Below are 20,463 nucleotides of genomic sequence, written 5' to 3' on the forward strand. Positions count from 1 at the left end.
TTTTCCTTCGTCAGGAAATATAAAAAGATTCTTGTCAGTGTGCAATTGTGCAACGAGGTCGAGACATACAAGTTATACCATTTGTACTTACCTTCCCTTTCACTTCCCCTTTACTTAATCTTCTACATCCTCTTTCCTGACTGGCACATATCCATTGTATTGTGTGTGTGTGTGTGTGTGTGTGTGTGTGTGTGTGTGTGTGTGTGTGTGTGTGTGTGTGTGTGTGTGTGTGTGTGTGTGTGTGTGTGTGTGTGACATACCCGCCCCAGTGTACATGCATATATCACCAGACGTTACCTAATCAGCTTCATCCATCATCCAACCCACTTGCACCTGTACTGCATCACCTTGCGTCACCTTCCTTCACCCACACCATTGTCTACACACCAACCAATCATTCCTTACTCCTCTAAACCTCTCTTGTATCTCATCTACCCATCACCCCCACTGTATTTACAACCAGCTACTGTCACCAAGTTTATCGTCTTCCACACACCAACCACACATTCCTTAATACTCCAAAACTCCTCTGTGAGTCACCTAGCCATAACTCCTCCCTCACTGTACTTACAAACAAGGTACACTCACTAAAACCCCAGAGAAATGAATACCAGATAACTTGAACTTCCCATCACCTGGAGTTTAAGAATGACGATCTCCCTGGTGGTTCCGCAGGAGGTCTTAGGAGATTGAGGAACGCACGTAGGATCCGGTCTGAGTATAGGAACGGGGAAGCGAAGTCTACAGAGGGTACAAAAGCATTAGCATAGTCGTTGAATGATGACGAATTGGAACCAGACTTGAGCTTGGCAGAGGAGCAGCTTACTGATTTGCACTGTATGGATGTGATGGTGGTGATAGTTCTGGTGATGGTGGTGGTGGTGGTAAGAAGCATTGGTGAGGGTCAGTGTCAGAGAGAGAGAGAGAGAGAGAGAGAGAGAGAGAGAGAGAGAGAGAGGAGAGGAGAGGAGGGAAAGTCATATTAGATCTGGACAACGCCTAAACTGATTGCTCGGAATTAGGCATTGGGAGAAGGGGAAAAAAAAAATGATAAGTAAGCAGAGAAGACATGATCGAAATAATGCAGAAGGGAAGGGAGAGGAGCATGACTAAAAGCTAAAAGCGAAAACAAGAACATGAAGAGAACAACGTGAATATGAATAAGAATGAGAGTAAGAACAAAAAGAACAAAGAGAAGGAGGAGGAAGGAGGAGGAGGAGTAGGAAAAAAAAAGAAAGAAAGATTTATATAAAGAAAACAAGAGATGAAGAAAGAAAAGCAACGAAGACACAAGAACAAGAAGAAGAACATGAATAAGAATTAATAAGAACAAGAAGAACAAGGGAGATGAGAGAGGAAAAATAAGCGATGATAATAAGAAAAAAAATATGAAAAAAAAGAAGAACAAGGAACACTTAGACTCAGGAACAAGCACAAGAAACGCTGACAGAAAAATAAAAAGAGAAAGAGAGAGAGAGAGAGAGAGAGAGAGAGAGAGAGAGAGAGAGGAAAGAAAGACACGGCAACAAAAAAGGGAAAGGTGCCTTGTTGAGGGAGTCGTCGAGGCACGCCCTTTGTGCCTTAGTGACCCAAACACACGCCGGGGAACACTCCTGCCCTCTGATGTCACACTAGGAGAGAGAGAGAGAGAGAGAGAGAGAGAGAGAGAGAGAGAGAGAGAGAGAGAGAGAGACCTCATAATAATCACTGTAACAATTTCGTAATATAAGGAAATAAGAAAGAAGATAGAAAAATAAGGTGATAAAGGAAATATGGTAAAAGAAAGAATGAACATTACATAGAAAAAATATAGATACAAAATTGATGAAGTTTAATGAGAAAAAAGATTATACAGAACAAGAGTTAAATTAAAGAAAGCAGCAAATACGTACAGAGACGAGTTTGTGACGGGTTTTAGACGGAGAAACCAAGGAGATGAGAATAGAGATTAAAACTAGTTAAGTAATAGAGGAAACAGTTGTCTAACACAGGAAACAATACTTTAAAGATAACAAAGATGCAAGAAGTTACTGCAGATAAAAAAATAAATAATAGTAGAGGAAAAAGTGAAACAAAATAAGACATAACGATTAAAACCAATTAAGTAATAGAGGAAACAGGTGAGGAACACAGGAAACAATACTTTAAAGATCAGAAAAAAGGCGCACGAAGTTGCCGCCAGGAAAAATAAATAGCAGTGATAGACAAAAATAAATCTGAAGAAAAATGAGAAAAAAAGGAGAAAGAAAGGAACAAAATAACAAGTATTGAAATTAACAGTAGATAAAGATAAAGAGAGCAAGCAGTAAAGAAAACTGTTAAAATAAGCTGCCTGTTCTGAGTCTTGTTCTACCCACCCACCATCTCCTTCCTCAACACACACACACACACACACACACACACACACACACACACACACACACACACACACACACACACACACACACACACACACACACACACACACACACGAGACACAATATGTTTGGTTCTGTCCCGTCAAGGTTGATCTGCCTCATAAGGTGTTTTCGCGGCGGGATGTCACTTGTGTGTGTGCGTTTTTTTTTTACCTGGTCGGAGTGTTGTGTTTGTTACCTCGCCTTGTGTCGCGTTTGTCTCTGCTTTATCACGTCTCGGCGCGGAGGTGGCTGGCCTTATAGAGTGCTTTATGTAAAATGTACAACTTAGGCTCCTCCCTTGGACACCTCGTTTTGAGCCTGAGAAATAAAGAAAATGTAAAGAGCCACTCCACCTTCAGATTACTTATCATTCGTACATTACCGAGCTCGATGAGGTTATTTTCTCACAGTGACAACTAAGGAAAGCTCGCTTAACTAATGAAAGTCAGTAGCATATTAGTATTTTTAGCTATCATTCGTGTATTATCAAACTCGCTGTCGTATTCTTTCATAAAAATACAAAAAAAGACACTTCTCGTAACTAATAAAAGCTAATAGTACAATGATATATCCAAAGATATCTCAAGTTAATAAGAAAAAGTAAGTGAGAATCAAAGAGATAGATACAAAAAATGCGTAAATTTGTTTAGCATACACGTTCCAGTTTGTTTACTCTCGCAGCTTGTAAACCTTGGGGACCTGAGCCTGTGATGTCCTCCCCCTCACTACCCACTCCGCCCTGTCTCCCCCAGCAGTATTAACACGTCCCTATATTATTTTTGTGTCCGTGCAAAAGACTTTACAGAGTATCACGCATCTTTGTTACTGCGGCCGCCCCACAAAACATAATAATAATAAGACCCAGAAATTTTATGCACCTTGGAGGAGGAGGAGGTGGAGGAGGAAGGAGAAGGAGGAGCAGGAGGAAGGAGGAAGAAGGAGTGAACGGAGGATAAAGGAGGTGTGTGGAGGGCTAAGATGAGGGCATGGAGGGGTGAATGCCCGATCCAAAATGTGAATTAAGTTGAACAATTGTAAATATCTCGACAGCAGCAGCAGCAGGAGGAGTCGGAGTCGGGGGAGGAGCAGCAGGAGGAGTAGAATTGATCCCCTCCCCGCCTCTCCTTTCCTCAGCCTCCCTCCATTCTCTTTAGTTCGCCCCAAGACCAGAGCGATGCCATGACTCGCACCTGCAGCTTAGTAAATAATGGGAAGCGGCGGATTAAACCAGCAATCAGAGCCTCGTCCTTCATGCCGACGGAAGAGCTGCCTGACGGGGCTCTTGACGTAACCCAGATCTCATTTTTCCTGCCTGGCGAATATTCAGGGTCAGCGATTGCATAAAACAAGTCTTCGCCGTGTTTTTTATGTGACCTGATTTGAGTACTGGTTGGTTATCGAGGACACTGATTGACGTACTTCTCTTACCTACGTCTGGTACTTTTTGATGTTTTTTTCTTTTTCTTTGAGTACTGTCTTCCATTTACTCGTAAACACCTATACTCGTAAAGATCTCCCGGCCACTTGGTTAGTGAGAGCACAGACTCATAATTTCCTCATACCAACGCCTTGTATTATTTTTGTTATTTTTTCATGAAGAACACTTATTGATGCATTCACACACACACACACACACACACACACACACACACACACACACACACACACACACACACACACACACACACACACACACACACACACACACACTTGGTACTTTTTTTAAACGCATTTTTCGAGAGGTCGTAAATACCTGCATTCATAAAACCCTCTGAGACACTTGGTTATCGAGAACACGGATTAACGCACTCTCGACATAGGCTAGTACTTTTTAAAACGCACTTATCGAACACTTTCTCACTCCCGCCTGTAAATATCCTCATAAAACTCTGCTGGCTACTTGGCAATTGAAAACACTGGTTGGTCTTTTCTTTATACACACTCCTGCACTTCTTCAGCACATTCTTAACACTTCCCCACCGACACTTGTAAATACACTCATAAAACGTCTCAGGGACACTTTAAAAAGCAATCTTGGAAGCGTTCGGACTCCCTTATAGACAGTGTTTAAAGTTATGGCCCGCAAATTAGCAATGACACAGATTAACACTTGAGGACACGCCTGAATACACTACTTGTCCTCCAACACACTCCTCACCCTCCTCCATCTCGCCTGGCGGAGTGCACGATGGGGGACACTGCGATTCTTTGGTAAACATTAACTTACTTTGACTGATGGGAGGAGGAGAAGGAGGAGGAGGAGGAGGAGGAGGAGGAGGAGGAGGAGGAGGAGGAGGAGAAGTAGGAAAGATGTTGGGTGTTAACTCCTACACTCTGTCAGAACTTGGGTGCGGAACATCTCCTATGCGTCTTTGTAAACAGGCATTGGAATCTCTCTCTCTCTCTCTCTCTCTCTGCTGTCACTCCCTCCCTATTGATGTTTTCCTCCTTTTTTTTTCTTTCTTTTTACGCCACGGTTCCTGAGCATCGCGTTGGACAGGAAAGGTGTGACTTGCAGTGTCTGTGTGGCAGGTGTCATGTATCTCTTCCCGCTGCTGGTGCTTGAATGAGTCCCCGCGTTCCTCCGCCCCATTCCTCATTGGCACCAACCCTCCATGCACACAATGAGCGGCGGCCATTGCGCAACACGTAGGAGGAAAATTAAACCCATTAACTCTCTGTAGCTTAAGAGGAGAGGAAGTGCGCGGTCTGGTAGCTTCAGCAACACCTCTCTTTGAAACACTTTGATTACAACACTCGACTCGTATTTAGAGTTCAAGGGAAGGTGGAGATCGTGAGTGTATGCATTGGTGTTGCCGCTGGTATGTTGTATTCAGTAGGTTGGGAATGTGAGAGAGCGGGAGAATTATGTTTGGGATTCTGTGGTAGCAGGTGCCCCTTATTCTTGCAGTGCCCGTGGCGATGGGGATGTGAGAAAGGGGCGGGGTGGTCGTGCGGGAGGTGAGCTAAAGTCGTGGTGATCTCAGAACAGGAAGAGGAGGAGGAAGGGGGGAGAATAGAGGGAGGAGGAGCAGGAGTAGAAGCAGGACTAGAATAAACGAGAGGGGAGCAAGAGATGGTGATGATACAATATCGAGAAAGAAGTAGAGGAGTGAAGAGAAGAAAGAGAAGGAGGAGGACAACCTGAATAAACAAGAGATGAACTAATGGTGTGGTGATTGAGAAGCACAGAAGCAAGGAGTGAAGAGAGGGAGCAGCAGAAGAACTAGAATAAGCAAGAGTTTAGCCAATGACGTGATGCTCTTAAAGGGGCGAAGGATTGAAGACAAGAAGGATTACAAAAATGTGAAAGGTGAACTGGAGACGAGGTGATCTCATCGAAAAGGAAGCGGAGAAGAGGAGTGAAGAAAGAGAACCTAAAATAAGCAACAGGAGGAAGACCCACAGGCATCAAGTCATGAGGAATGAGATGAAGGGGACATGTGTGGCGTGCGGGACGTGACGGAGGCAGCCGCAAAACACCCCGCAGAAGGTGAAAGGAAGATGACAAGAAAGTACGCGGGAGGATGACAAGCTGAAGGTGTTTTGTGTCGGGGAGAAAAGGTCGAAAGCAAGAAATAAGAACAGGAGTGAAAATTGCATGAGAGAAGATATTGCTTGCTGATAACTCTGAGACTACAAGACAAGGGTAAGAACTATAGGAAAGAAAAAAGACTTATTCTGTGTAAAAGTCCATAAATATACACCCGTTTAGAGTGAGTCTACGTAGAGAAATCCAGGAACAACAATATTAGCAAGGGAACAAAAGTGTAATAGACCGCTTATAAGGGAGGGAGCATTCCACGTACTAGCTGAGGAAACATAACTCAGAGGATATTAGGAAGAATTTTACCGAGAAAGTGTACCCAGAATTGTGAAACTTATTAGGCGGGGAAGAAAAAAGTTTTAGATAATATTATAGAAGGGGGATATAAAAATTATTTGTATGAGTTACAGTAAAAAGAAAAAAAAAAGAAAATGAGATTACTTTAAAGATTTCAGTGAGGATGAGTAAGGTTGTTGTTGTTGTTGTTGTTGTTGTTGTTGTTGTTGTTGTTGTTGCTCTCTTCCTCCTCCTCCTCCTTCTTCACTTTAATATCTTCAGCTTATCTTCTTCACCTAATCTTCCTTACCATCATTCTCTTTCTTTATTCTCCTCCTCCTCCTCCTCCTCCTCCTCCTCCTCCTCCTCCTCCTCCTCCTCCTCCTCCTCCTCCTCCTCCTCCTCCTCTCTGTTACTTGACACTCAACAAACTGCTCTGTGTGGATGAGAGGTGGAGAGGAGTGGGGGTGGAGGAGGAAGGCCGTTTAAGTGCGTGCGTGTGTGCGTGGGTGCGTGCGTCTGTGTGTCTGTATGCACGTGACCTGCGACAGAGTAAGAGTAAGAGCCGGTGTGGTTTGAGGTACAGATGGTTTGATAAGCCTTTGTGGTCTTGCTTTTCTTTTTTTTTTCATTTCTTTTCCTTTTCGTTATTTTTTTCATAGTGAGAACTCGGTTTTAAGTTACGGTATGTCTTAAGCTGGTTTTCTCTTTAATGGTTTTCTTTTCTTTTCTTTTTTTTCTTTTCGTGCTGTTCTTCTTCTTTAGAAATTGACGTTTTCTTTTTCCGTTTTTTTTTTCAAGTGAGATGTTTCATTTTCTTAATTTCCTCTTTTCGATTTTTTTTGTGTTTTTCTTTCTTTTTTTCTCCGTGACGAATTATATGCCAATCATTTATATGTTTTTTTTTGTTTAATGTTTTCCTTATATTTGAGTATCATTCTTTTATTTCACATTTGTCTCTTTCTTGTTCTTCTCTTTACATCATTCATTAAGTCTTATCATCTTTCTCCTCGTCGTCCTCTTACTCCTCCTCGTCCTCCTCTTCTCTTCTCTCTCCTCAACTCGTCTCATCACTTCTCATCTCGTCTTATTTTGTCTTCTCTCCTCCTCCTCCTCCTCCTCCTCCTCCTCCTCCTCCTCCTCCTCCTCCTCCTCCTCCTCCTCCTCCTCCTCCTCTTCCTCCTCCTCCTCCTCTTAAACATCCAGAGACTAGAGCAATAAATCACACTTTACAAATGGCACACACACACACACACACACACACACACACACACACACACACACACACACACACACACACGGTAGCGCCAGACGGGTTGAGCAGCGGAGGATGGATGCCACACGTCTGGAATTCTCGCATTAATTCCTAACACTTACGTACCCTTCCCAGAAAACCGCAGGCAGGACAGTACCAAGCCACAAACCTACAGTAGAGTCGAAATTCCTGCGGTGAGTGGGTAGCGGGTAACTCTTATTGCTAGCGTCATGGAAGGTGGCGGCCCGCAGGTTCCTCGACGGTATATAGAGAGGGAGGTGAGAGGGAGGTGAGAGGTGTGGGGGTGTGTGGGGGTGTGTGGGGGAAGGGAGGGAGGTGGAAGAGACAGCATGAGTTTGTGATAACCCAATTTGGTGGAGTGTCTGAGGTGTGTCAAAGGTGTGTCCACTATGTAAAATGTGTGTGTGTGTGTGTGTGTGTGTGTGTGTGTGTGTGTTTCTATATGCCGTTCTCTTTTTCTCATTTGCTTTTTCAATTTTTCTCTGTTCTTTCTTTCTGTTTTACTTTCCTTTCTTGTTTTTTTTCTTTTTTTTCTTTGGTTTCTATTTTTTTAGTTTTTTTCTGTTGTTCTCTTTTTCTCTTTTCCTTTCCATTTCTTGTGTGTTTGTGTGTGTATTTCTATATGCTGTTCTCTTTCTTTTTCATTTGCTTTTAATTTTTTTGTTCTTGCTTTCTCTTTTTACTTTCCTTTCTTGTTATTTTGTCCTTCTTTTCTTTCATTTCTATATTTAAAAAAAAATTTCTGTTATTTTCTTATTCTCTTTTCCTTCCCATTTTCTTTCATGTTTATCATCTTATTTTAACATCAACTTTCCACATCACACTCACACTTCTCCACTTCCACTTCTGATTATCCCCTTTTTTCCTTTTCCGCCCTTCCTTATTCACCTTTCCCCACATACCTTCCACTCCACCGTTTAACTCATAACCTACTCCCTCTTACATTCTTTTCTTATATCCCTCAAACCACACTAAGCATCTACTCCACTCTAAATCATTCCACTACCTACGTACCTCCTCCATCAACCACCCACCAACCAACCATCTTCAACTACCTTCTCTTACTCTACCTTCTCTTTCTGCTCCTCCTCTTCCTAGTCGCCGTCTTGGGAGGGATTCAGAACAGCTCATTTATGGGGAGTATTTGACTCATTAATTTTGCACAACTAATAAGAGGACTCGCCAGTGTGCCGGGCCGCGTCCCATAAAGCAGACGGCGGCCCCACACACTCCTTTCTAGCCGCCGTAGAGGGGAGAGAGAGAGAGAGAACGTACCCTCTTCACGATCTCTATACACCACAAACTGAAGCAACGGTTGCATTATGTCTCTTTTGCCTTAGTGTGTTTTTTTCGAGTCTAGTAGAGAGAGAGAGAGAGAGAGAGAGAGAGAGAGAGAGAGAGAGAGAGAGATTCTGATGGTATGTTTTCTATTTTTTGTCTATTTTTGTTTCATTATCTTAACTATAGTCTGATAACCACTTTCGCCTGATATGGACGCCTCTTTAAACGCGACTGGAAGAGAGAGAGAGAGAGAGAGAGAGAGAGAGAGAGAGAGAGAGAGAGAGAGAGAGAGAGAGAGAGAGAGAGGTAAAAAAAATAAATAAAACACTCTCTTCCAATTAAGTAATCCAGAGTGCTGATCCTTTTATGGCATGTTTGGTATACAATTTTTTCTTCGATCCTCCTCTAATCGGCTGAAAACTCCCCGCGGCGCCCTTCACTTTCACCTCCAAAGTCTTGTCGCGCGACGTTAATGGCCAGACACATTGGGGTGAATCCTTCCCAGCCACCTCGCCCTGGCTTGTCCTGGGAGCTGTGCGTGTCCTCAGTCCGTCCGTCCTGTGAATAACAATAGAGTAGGCGAGGGAGGCGAGGGAGGCGAGGGAGGTGAGGGAGATGAGGGTGCGGTCGTGTAGCCAAGCGGAGGGGCGAGGTACAACAAGGTGAAGTGAGGCGAGAGAGGGCAAGACAGCAAGTGCTACTGGGATTTACCGGACGATGGATGAGTCTGATGCAGGAAAGGTTGGAATAGAAAGAAGGGAAGGAAGGAAAGGAACAGTTAGTGGTGAGGAAACGAAAGTGGAGAAAGGAAATAGGGATAGGTGAGTGTGAGTGTGTAATAGGAAGGCGGTAAGAGCTACTGAGTGTGGTGCAGGGAAGGTTTGGAATAGAAAGAAAGGAAGGAGCAGTTATTGGTGAGGAAATAGAAGTGGAGAAAGGAAATAAGGATAGTTAAGTGTGTGTGTGTGTAAGAGAAAGACGTTAAGAGGTGCTTGGGTTTGCAGAAAGATGGATGAGTGTGTTGAAGAAAAGAGTGGAATAGAAAGAAGGGGAAGGAGGGAAAGAACAACTAGTGGTGAGGAAACGAAAATGGATATAGAAATAAGAGGTTTTAGGAAATTTAAATTGAATTCTACATCACCATCACCACCACCGCCGCAACCACCACCACCACCACCACCACTACCCTTACCAACCATCACTCAACATCCCCTACCACCCACAAGTCCCTTATAGATAACCCTGACGCCTAGACACTCCTGTATATCCGATTCAAGTATTCCTCAATGCGTTTGTACTCAGTTTAACCCTTCCGATCTTTTCTCCTGCCTTCCTGCCCTGCCTCTCCCCTGCGATAAGCCTTTACTGCATGTACCCACCACGATAACACCACCACTCAGCCTCGTCCTCACCTTCTAGCGCTTCTATTCTCTCCCTTCCTTTCCGCCTGCCAGGTACTTTACCCGCCCACAAACAGAGTCGTAATAAACACGCGTATTGAAAGATTTAAAGAGAAACATGAATGTGTAAAGTTTAGGAAGTGGTGAGAGAGAGAGAGAGAGAGAGAGAGAGAGAGAGAGAGAGAGAGAGAGAGAGAGAGAGAGAGAGATGGAGAGCAAAATCAGTACGTATATAATAATAGAAACGAGAGGTCCCACAAATAACATGAAATTTTATAAAACCACTCCTTAATTTTTTTTCTTCTTTCTTGCACTGACACTCTTTCTGGTAAGGTGTGTGTGTGTGTGTGTGTGTGTGTGTGTGTGTGTGTGTGTGTGTGTGTGTGTGTGTGTGTGTGCATGTGCGTGTGCGTGTGTCGTATTATCCAACGCAAGGTTCAATTTATCACTTCGTATTCACTCCACGACCCTCTCTCTCTCTCTCTCTCTCTCTCTCTCTCTCTCTCTCTCTCTTTCTCTTTCTCCTTCCCCTGACACGTAAGATGAAATAAATAGGAATATAGTGTAAGGCAGATACAAGAGGGCATTGTAAGACCTTAAAAAGAACCGCGTCTTATGGTACAAACCTATCAACAGACTAAGGGAGGTTTTCCAAGCGATCTCTTCCTCTTCTATCACTACCGCCATATCCGCCTCCTCCTCCTTCTCCTCCCCTTCTTCCCCTTTCTTTGTTTTCTTTCTTCTCTTCCTCCTGCTTTTCCTTTATCAATTTTCGTTTCTTTCATCTCTTCCTTTTATCCTGTTTTATTTCTTGTCCTCGTTGTTTTTTGTCTATTTTTCACTTTTTCACCCACCGCCACCACCACCACCACTACTACCATAACCATAACCACAAGCAGCGCCTAACTCCTTAACCTTGAGCCTCCCGGAACTCACTTCACTGAGGAATATCAATATGGCATAGAGGAGGAGTAAGGAGGACAGGCCAGGGCAGGGCAGGGCAAGACGATAAAGGCACTCGAGACACAAGAGCGTTATGAGAAAGAGACAACAGTGCTTTAGAAAGACACAGAGACAGACTGGAAAAAAGGCTATTGAATTGAGAGAAAAAGAAAAACACTGAATCAGACTAAATGGCAAGGTTTCTAATGCAATATGTTGGGGATGACTATTACATCTCCGGACGATTATGTAACATGGGCAGTTTGTAAGATTGCAGGAACCGTAAGAGGAAATGTCATGGGAGTTAATGCAAGTCCTGGCCGGGGAACAGAGTGAGCTGGGGAAACGTAATAATGATTTTTCTCCATCTCTTTCTCTTTCTATAACTTTTTTCTTGGTCTTCTTTTCGCGGGCGTATTTTCGTGGTTGTTTATATATTTCTTTATTGTTTTAGATCCACGAGATTATCCAAGAGAACATGGGGAGTTTAATGTAGCACTTCTGTGTTTGTTTTTCGTGTTTTTTTTCGTGTTTTTTTTTTTTTAGGTTTGTGTATTTATTTGGTTTGTTTGTTCATTTTATCTATCTATCTATAGGTGTCCATTTTTTTCTATTTTTCTCTCCCTATCTATACTACCTATCTACCTACCTATCTATATTTCTATTTATTTATCTATCTAGCTTTCCTTGTCTTGTCTCTGTCTATCTATTATCTATCTATCTGTCTATCTATCTACCTAACTACCTACCTGCCTACCTACCTACCTACCTACCTATCTATCTTTCTATCTTTCTATCCATCTATCTATCTATCTATCTGTCTATATTTATTTACCTCTCTATTTAACTATCTGTGTATTTTTTTAGATCAGCAATGTTATTATGTATTACCTTCTTTCTTCGTGACAAACTTTAATGTTATCGTGTCAAATTGTCAGTTTGCATTTTCTCTTTTGTAGGATTCACACAACCAAAACTATTCAAAGTGTCTGTTATATTCAATCTGCGTGACAAATCTTAGTATCATCGTGACTGTGCTAAAGATGGCGTCCACTTTTTTTTTTTTGCCTTCTTTACATTAACAATACTTTCAGAAGCGTATATATTCTTTTTTTTTTTTTCCGTGACAAACTTTAGTGGTCGCGCATTATAAGAGTACAGACATTCCTGCTCTTCCCTCTCGGCACCCTTGCAAAATACAACACTGCAGGATCATCTGGCGCTCAACTCACGCCCTTCCTTCCTTCATTCATTTCACGTTGAAACTTAGTACGACACGCCTTCACGGAGTCACGAAACCAGAGCGACAGGAGGAGATTCGCGAGACTAATGTGTTTCCTGCTGACAATACGCTCCAAGACGTGACGCAACTTATTTTTCGCGAGCCTCCCAGTGCCTCTCACTACGTACCTCTTGCCGGTCACGCGCTCCGCACACCTCACCGCCTGCAGTAGTGAAGCACCCGCGGCGACTCTGCAAGCAAAACCTCCGGGGGAACATTGTGAAGAGTCTTGGGGAGTGTGTTTTTTCTTGTTATTGTGCTCTGTTGATTGGAGATTGAAAGGAAAGGTGGATGGTAACGATAAAGATTTGAATTAAGTTAAAATCACTGCTTTTTCATTGGAATTTTCTTGTTCTGCGTCCTACTCATTCACTTTCCCTGCTCCTGCTCTTCTTACATTTCTCCTCTTTCTCTTCCTCCTCCTCCTCCTCTCTACCACTTTTCCATTCTATATTCGTCATAACTTTTACTTATTCACGTCATTGTTACAGTTGCAATTTTTTTTTATTTATTATAGTAGTTATTGTGTCTGTTTGGCGGTGTTGGCGGTGATGTCTTTGTTTTTCCTCTTTTTTATTGTGTCTTGAAAAAAAAATCATTCCCAGCGCTCAGTCTCTTTCCAACATCCTGTGCGCTAAAATTGGTACGGAAGACAGGATTACATAATGAGATGATTACAATGGAGCGGGAATTTAAGTCGACGTTTCGTAAAAGAAGATGATTTTTTTCTTCTCTCTCTCTCTCTCACTTTATTATATTCCACACCTTTGTAGTTCACCATATATCTCTAAAAATTTTCTGTATCTGCCTGTCTTTGTGCATTTATGTTTGTCTCTCTCTCTGTTGTTTGTCTCTGTCTTTCTGTTTGCCTCTCCGTCTGTCTGTCTTCTTGTGCCAGCGGTAAGCCAAAATAAAGCCCATGTTGCACAGTGGGAGCGTCTTTTGTTTCGTGATTAAGGCGCACTTTCCCCCGCCGCCTCATTGTGTATGGAGAGGCGCCGCAAGCAGAGCATTTCCCCTTCCCGAGGCTGACGGAGGACTGGGCGAGGAGGAGAAAGTGTTCGTTAATGCAGCATGACTTTGAGACGTGACTCCTTGTTTTCATGCAGTGTGAAGGGGCAGAGAGAGAGAGAGAGAGAGAGAGAGAGAGAGAGAGAGAGAGAGAGAGAGAGAAAGAGAGAGAGGGGGGGAGGGGAGAATGGATAGTGAATTACGAGACAATGCAAAAGAAATGAAGATGAAAAGAAAATGATATTGATGGGAAGCGAAAATAAGCATGAGAGAGAGAGAGAGAGAGAGAGAGAGAGAGAGAGAGAGAGAGAGAGAGAGAGTTACTTTCTTTACATCTAATCTCAGTCAAATCTTCTCTACTTCATTACAGCCTCTCTATTGTTTACGAGGCAAGGCGAGACATAAATTCAACAGTATGTATTAATGTTTGATCAAATATTGTTCATTATATATTCAATACAACCATATGAATACTCTCTCTCTCTCTCTCTCTCTCTCTCTCTCTCTCTCTCTCTCTCTCTCTCTCTCTCTAAGTTACGAGCGACAGATAATTGTTTCCATTGCTGTTTTTTTCCTTCCTTCCGCGTCTTGATGTATTGATTATAATGAATGTGATCGCTTGTCTATGTGTGTGAGTGACGCAGGACTCTATGCGGGGCCTGATCGTGAAGGTGATGTACGTAGAGGAAGGATGATGTAAGTGTGTATTCATAGGAAGCTGACGATTACTGCTTCTTTTCACCCTTACAATGTGGGTGGTAATAATAAAGACGAAGATAAAGGAATGACATAAGGTTTGTAGAAGTACTTATCATTGTAACTCCCTGGAAATTAGTGAAGGGAAAAATAAGAAAGGGAAAATGAAGAAACAAAACTGATCTATTCTCTTCCTCCTCCATGTCCTCGTCTTTCTCCTCCTTTTCCTTCCTTTCCTTCCATCCACCGTAATAAAGCGAAAAACTAAACTTCCTTCTGATGGGAAGCATAAAAGTGATGGGCGAAAATGATGATGATGAGGCGCGTAATGAGTGGCGAGTGATTACAATTATGAAGGGCGGCACGTGATGAAGTGATAATTAGCATGATTGATGATATGTGTGTAATCAGGAACCACCACAAGACACCTGGTGATAAAGTCTTGCCCTGTGTCCGCGTCAGGAGCTGTGATGATAAGGCTATTCTCATTAAACGCAACGGTACTGTGAGTTAAGGTAATGAGGACTCGTGGTGAAAGACTGTGCAGTGATGGATGGTGTGGTGGTAATGGTATTGGTGGCGGTTGCAATGGTGGTTATGGTGCACTGGTGTAAGCTTGAAGGAAGGTCTTGGTGGCTTGCTTGCATATACACATACATACGTACATACATACACACATACATACACACTCGCATATACGAGGAAAAATGCAATTCCTCCAGCACATTCTAATAAAAGTAAAGAAAAAGTAAAGTAATAAAAGTGAACGGTAATAATGCCTTTTTTCTTTTCTCACGCTGATTTGAATGTAATGACTCTTAAGTTTGTAATAAAATAACTCGCATAACGGCCAAAGTTCATAACCTCTCTCTCTCTCTCTCTCTCTCTCTCTCTCTCTCTCTCTCTCTCTTTCTCGTTTTTCTTATATATGAAGGACATCTTTACATTATTCTATGCTTATATTTCATCCTTGTTATTTCTTTTAGCTGTAATTATCATTTCATATTATAACACTCATTGTCTTTAGTGGTTATGATGATATCTTTGTTTTTCATCTTATTTTATTGCACGTTGAAAAAATGATTCAACTTAGCAATCTCTTTCGTGACGTGGTTAGCAGTGCATATCCTCCTCCTCTTCCTCCTCCTCCTCCTCCTCCTCGTCCTCCTCCTCCTCCTCCTCCTCCTCCTCCTCCTCCTCCTCCTCCTCCTCCTCCCCCTCTCTCTCTCCTCCTCCTCCTCCTCCTCCTCCTCCTCCTCCTCCTCCTCCCCCTTCCCCCTCCCATCCCCATCCTCCTCCTCCTCCTCCTCCTCCTCCTCCTCCTCCTCCTCCTCCTCCTCCTCCTCCTCCCTCCTCCAACCAATAGCTTTAAAGACCTAATGGAGTCCTTAAGAATCCTTATCGCCACACTTCATCTCGTTCAAGGCATTTTACTGCAGATTTCATATAAACGTTTCATGATATTTGCATTAATGTTTCGTGATAATTGCATTAGCATTCACTGGCCTTTTGTGTGGAATGGGGAGAGGGAGGGTTTTGAAGAGGGGATGGAGAGGGAGGAGGGAGGAGAGGAGGTGGAGAGGGGGATTGAAGGAGATTAAAAGAGGAAGGAAGGGAGAACTGCATGTTTTCTCTTAATAAGGCAACATGTAGTGGTTTTATTTTTTGTATTGTTTATTTTGTAACTATGTCCTTGTCTTCACCTGTACTAAAGAGCAGCAGTGTCTTGGGGTGTTTATAAAGGTGTCCTCGTGCAGTAGCAGAGACACAAAACACTAAACTATTTCATAACACAGCGTTTCGAAAGACTTTTATTCTTAGAGAGAAGCAAATAAGGAGTTTTAGGTTGATAGGCATTATATTAACTCTCTCTCTCTCTCTCTCTCTCTCTCTCTCTCTCTCTCTCTCTCTCTCTCTCTCTCTCTCTCTCTCTCTCTCTCTCTCTCTGGACTCTAATCAGCCATATCCTTTTAAACCACTTTCCTCACATCATTCTCACCCTGTTTCACGCTTCATCAATTTATCATCCTCCATTAATCTATAAGTCCCCCTCTTAACCCTTCACCCTTTCCTCGCCCTATGCCTAGACCTATCGTCTCTCTCTCTCTCTCTCTCTCTCTCTCTCTCTCTCTCTCTCTCTCTCTCTCTCTCTCTCTCTCTCTCTCTCTCTCTCTCTCTTGTTTGCCTTTCAGTATGTTTGGAACAAGTGCTGATGTGTTTGAGTTTAAAGGAGAAGGATAGGAAGGAGAGAGAGGAGGAGGAGGAGAAGAAAGAGGAGGAGGAGGAGGAGGAAGAGAAGAAGGAGGAGGAGGAGGAGGAGGAGGAGGAGGAGGAGGAGAAGGAGGACGATGACAACTCCCCAATACGTCACCAGATGGTTCCTTAATCATAGGTTTGAAGAGAGAGAGAGAGAGAGAGAGAGAGAGAGAGAGAGAGAGAGAGAGAGAGAGAGAGAGAGAGAGAGAGAGATAAAAGCTTCGGTATATGACTACAGCTGTAAGAACGAAACGGTAGTGAGAGGCTGGTATGTAATCATGACCCGTATTGTGTAGAGTTCTAAAGCTCGTATTAGTTTGAAGGTGTTACTGTTGGGACCCACACGGTGCTCGTTGTGTAGGGTTGGTTAGATAGGTGTGAACAGGTTGATAGGTAGATTGGTGACTGGAAGGAAAAGGAGGAAGGAAGGGATTAAGTGAGAAGGAGGAGGGAGAAAGGGAGGGTAAGGATTAGCGATAGAATATAGAGTATTGAATAGTGTGAAAAAGATGAAAGTGTGTTGTTTTCCATACTTTCTTTATGTAAGAGTGGATAACTAGCCAAGGGAAACATATACAATGAAAAGAGGCCCACTTAGTTGACAGTTCCTTGCATGTTCGAGAGTTAGTCAAAAGAAAGGGATAAATGTCTTGAAACCTCACTCTTTGAATTAGATTAAGTCATAGGAGTTCGGAATACAAAAAGCAGGTCGGGAGTTTTACTATTCTGAAAGTGTCGATTCATTTATTAGTGTATATTTCTGTGTGTTTTATCGGCAGGAGTTGATTTTTTGCATGTAGTTTTCTTTTTTCCTTTTCGTATGACAATATAGATCTTAAATTCCAAACTGTACATACCGTTGTCCCTGTGTGTGTGTGTGTGTGTGTGTGTGTGTGTGTGTGTGTGTGTGTGTGTGTGTGTGTGTGTGTGTGTGTGTGTGTGTGTGAGTGAGTGAGTGTTTCAGATTCACTCCCTGTCTACCCCATTGGCCCTCGGGTAGAAAATACGTGTTTTTCTCCTTTTTTTTCTCTTTTTTTCCCCTCTCCACCCTCTCCATTTATTGCCACATGCATACGTAATAATTGGCCCGCGCTCCGGTATTGACGTGCCAGACTCACCGCAAATTTGAGATAGATGTAGAGATTGTGTTATTTTTTTTTTCTTCTACAACCCTAACGGATTCTGATGTCCATTTGTTTGTGCATTGCAGGTGTGGGTGCCGGAGGTGTGTTGCGGCCACTAGCACTACCACTACCACCGCCTCCACCACCACCACCACTGCTGCGTCAGGTGAGTACTTCGTTCTACCTGTTGCTGTGACCTGTGGATTGGTTGTAGTGGGTTGGTGAGGGAGGGAGTGATTCTTGTGTTGGTGAGAAGGAATTATTGGTTAATATTTAGTGAGGGAAGTATGTGATAGTAGGAAGGTTAAGTAATGTTTTTATCTCTCTCTCTCTCTCTCTCTCTCTCTCTCTCTCTCTCTCTCTCTCTCTCTCTCTCTCTCTCTCTCTCTCTCTCTCTCTCTCCCTTACACGTCACTCTACTTGTAATCCCGTTTACAAATAGTATGTGTAAGTGGAAAGCACACGCACATGCACACATAAAAACATACACACACACACACACACACACACACACACACACACACACACACACACACACACACACACACACGCACGCACGCACGCACCTCTTCGTGGTCTCTTGACTTTTTCGCTCATCCTGTGGCCGCCATTGTTCGCTGCTCTCCCGACCCTTATATATAAAAAATAACCCTCCTGGCCATTAAAAGCACAACCCTTTGCCCCACTGCGCCCTTCCACCATCCTGTGCCCCTGTGCCTCCGTGCCCGCGCCGCCACGCCCGGACCACGCCATCGACCCGCCCGCGCGGAGGCGCTGACCTCCTCGGCGGCACAAAATGTAAATCCAGCAAGCGGTCAGCGAGCTCAGGAACCTGCCGAGAGAACCTGTTTTGGGGACCTCTGGCTGCACGCACACGGCGGCGACCACGTTGTGTGTGTATGTGTGTGTGTGTGTGTGTGTGTGTGTGTGTGTGTGTGTGTGTGTGTGTGTGTGTGTGTGTGTGTGTTAGGATCCAGAGATGTTGAATATGATTTTATGCTAATATCGTTTTTTAACAAGGATGATAAAAACCTGCTTCATCGTTCATATACGCGCCTTGAACACACACACACACACACACACACACACACACACACACACACACACACACACATGCATGCACACATGTAGTACGGGTTATCTTCACACTTCATTTCCTCCCCCTTCTTCCCTAATCATCTTCCCACCCGGCCGTCCCATATGCCACCACAACAAGCATTCCTTAGCCAGTTGCTCAACACAAGGTAGCCTCTCCTTACCCAGTGCTTATGTTGAACTCAGCCCATTTCAGCCATTCATAAGCAAGTATTGATACTAAAACTGGATTCTTTTGTCGTTTTTTTTTATTTTATATTCTTTCATCTTATTTTTTGTTTTTTTATTATCTGATGTTTAATTTCATTATTTTATATAACGTACACATACCACTGTTGCATTTTTCTTCATTCCACGCTTTTCCTGTCTAGTTAGTGTAGTATATCTGACATTTTTTCTTTCATACAACAGTCGTTTACTAAATCCATAAATTCTAACATTGACTCTCCTTCCTCTCTTCGGCAGTGTACGTTAGCCCATCTTTAACACACTTCACGCCTTATCACCAGCACCGCCCCTGCATTCTTATCTCTTCAAGTCTACATTACACACACAGCCGTTCACTCCATCCTGAGAACCCAACAGCACCCATTTCTTTCCTCTCCTTGGCCCTGTACGTTAACCCATCGTGGCCTTATCACCAGACTCCTCTTCCCCCCAGTCTCTCTCCCGTTTCTCCCTCCCTCTCCCTTCCTCTCTGTCCCACCCAAGCACCCAAGTGCCCCTATCCATTCTCCTCTAGTCCCATAGCCACTGTGAAACTGGTTTATGACTCCTGCAAACAGCCCTAAGAAATATTTGGGTATAAAAAAAGCCCATTTATTTATTTATTTTTTCTATTCTCCAGCTTGTCGAGACGAACCAAGACATTTTTATGGAACCCTAGAAGTGACTGAAGACTTTGTAAACGAGGAATTTAATGAAGTGACAAAAATGTTTCACTCTGACCGTTGGAGGAGGAGGAATCAAGTACACGTTTTTTTAGCTCATTAGTTCGGCCGCGGAATAATTTAGAGCCACACACGAAGAGAACAAGAAGCCCGCGGGAGGAATGGGAATGGTACAAGTGTTTATAAGTAAGGATGACTGAGAAAGAGAGAGAGAGAGAGAGAGAGAGAGAGAGAGAGAGAGAGAGAGAGAGAGAGAGAGAGAGAGAGAGAGAGAGAGAGAGAGAGAATTTGACTGGTTGATTTACTGATTGATTAATTGATCCTCGTATACTTTTCTTTTCACTTTCTTTTCCTTCCTTTAATTCCAGGAAATATTTTTTGTTTCGAACGCTAAAAAAAATTGATCTCGAGGGTCGTATTTTTTTTTTTTCGAAGAGTCGGACATTGTTTCTCAGTCACATATTCATTTCACAACTAAAAAAAAAACCTTCGTACCCAATTCTTTTCTTCTCTTTCGTTTTCTATCCTGTATTTTTTCTTTCTTTTTTTTTCATTTCAAAGACTCAATTTTTATGTCGACGAATTATGGTTTCTTTTCTTCCTTAGTGTCAAGAGTTTTTATTTTCAAGCAGTCATAGTTTTTGTTTCAAGGAGTCGAAGAAATATGATGGCTGTTAAGTGGCTATTAAGAGCGTGGCCGAGTAAAAGGTGCGTGCTGTGTGGCGTTGTTTCAGTGTGGTCAGCGTGCGGGGTGTGGCTGGGGCGAGGCAAGGAGGAGGGCGTAACCTTGAGTGTATCCTCGTTTTAACCTTAACTACTTAGCGGAGAAGAGTACTGAGACGATTAGCATGGCTTCGTTAGTGTACAAATAACCACTTAAACAAGGCCGCGTAAATAGAGGAAGGAGTACACGGAAGGAGAAGGTAAAAGAGTGAAGTGAAGGACAGAGGAGTAGCTACGGTATGTGATGTACGGAGAAGAAACGAAC

General features: G+C 43.1%; 1 protein-coding gene across 2 annotated transcripts in view; it reads left to right on the forward strand.

Annotated features, from left to right (window-relative positions):
- Nucleotides 1-20,463, forward strand: part of LOC123516017 (protein inscuteable homolog) — a 185,211-nt gene that overhangs the window by 61,029 nt on the left and 103,719 nt on the right. For both annotated transcript variants that reach the window (XM_045275017.1, XM_045275016.1), the window contains one exon: nucleotides 17,577-17,656. The gene's annotated coding sequence lies outside the window, so the exon portion shown is untranslated. The remainder of the gene's footprint in view (nucleotides 1-17,576; nucleotides 17,657-20,463) is intronic.

Source organism: Portunus trituberculatus, chromosome 40 (genome assembly GCF_017591435.1).
Source record: "Portunus trituberculatus isolate SZX2019 chromosome 40, ASM1759143v1, whole genome shotgun sequence".
NCBI classification, from domain to species: domain Eukaryota; kingdom Metazoa; phylum Arthropoda; class Malacostraca; order Decapoda; family Portunidae; genus Portunus; species Portunus trituberculatus.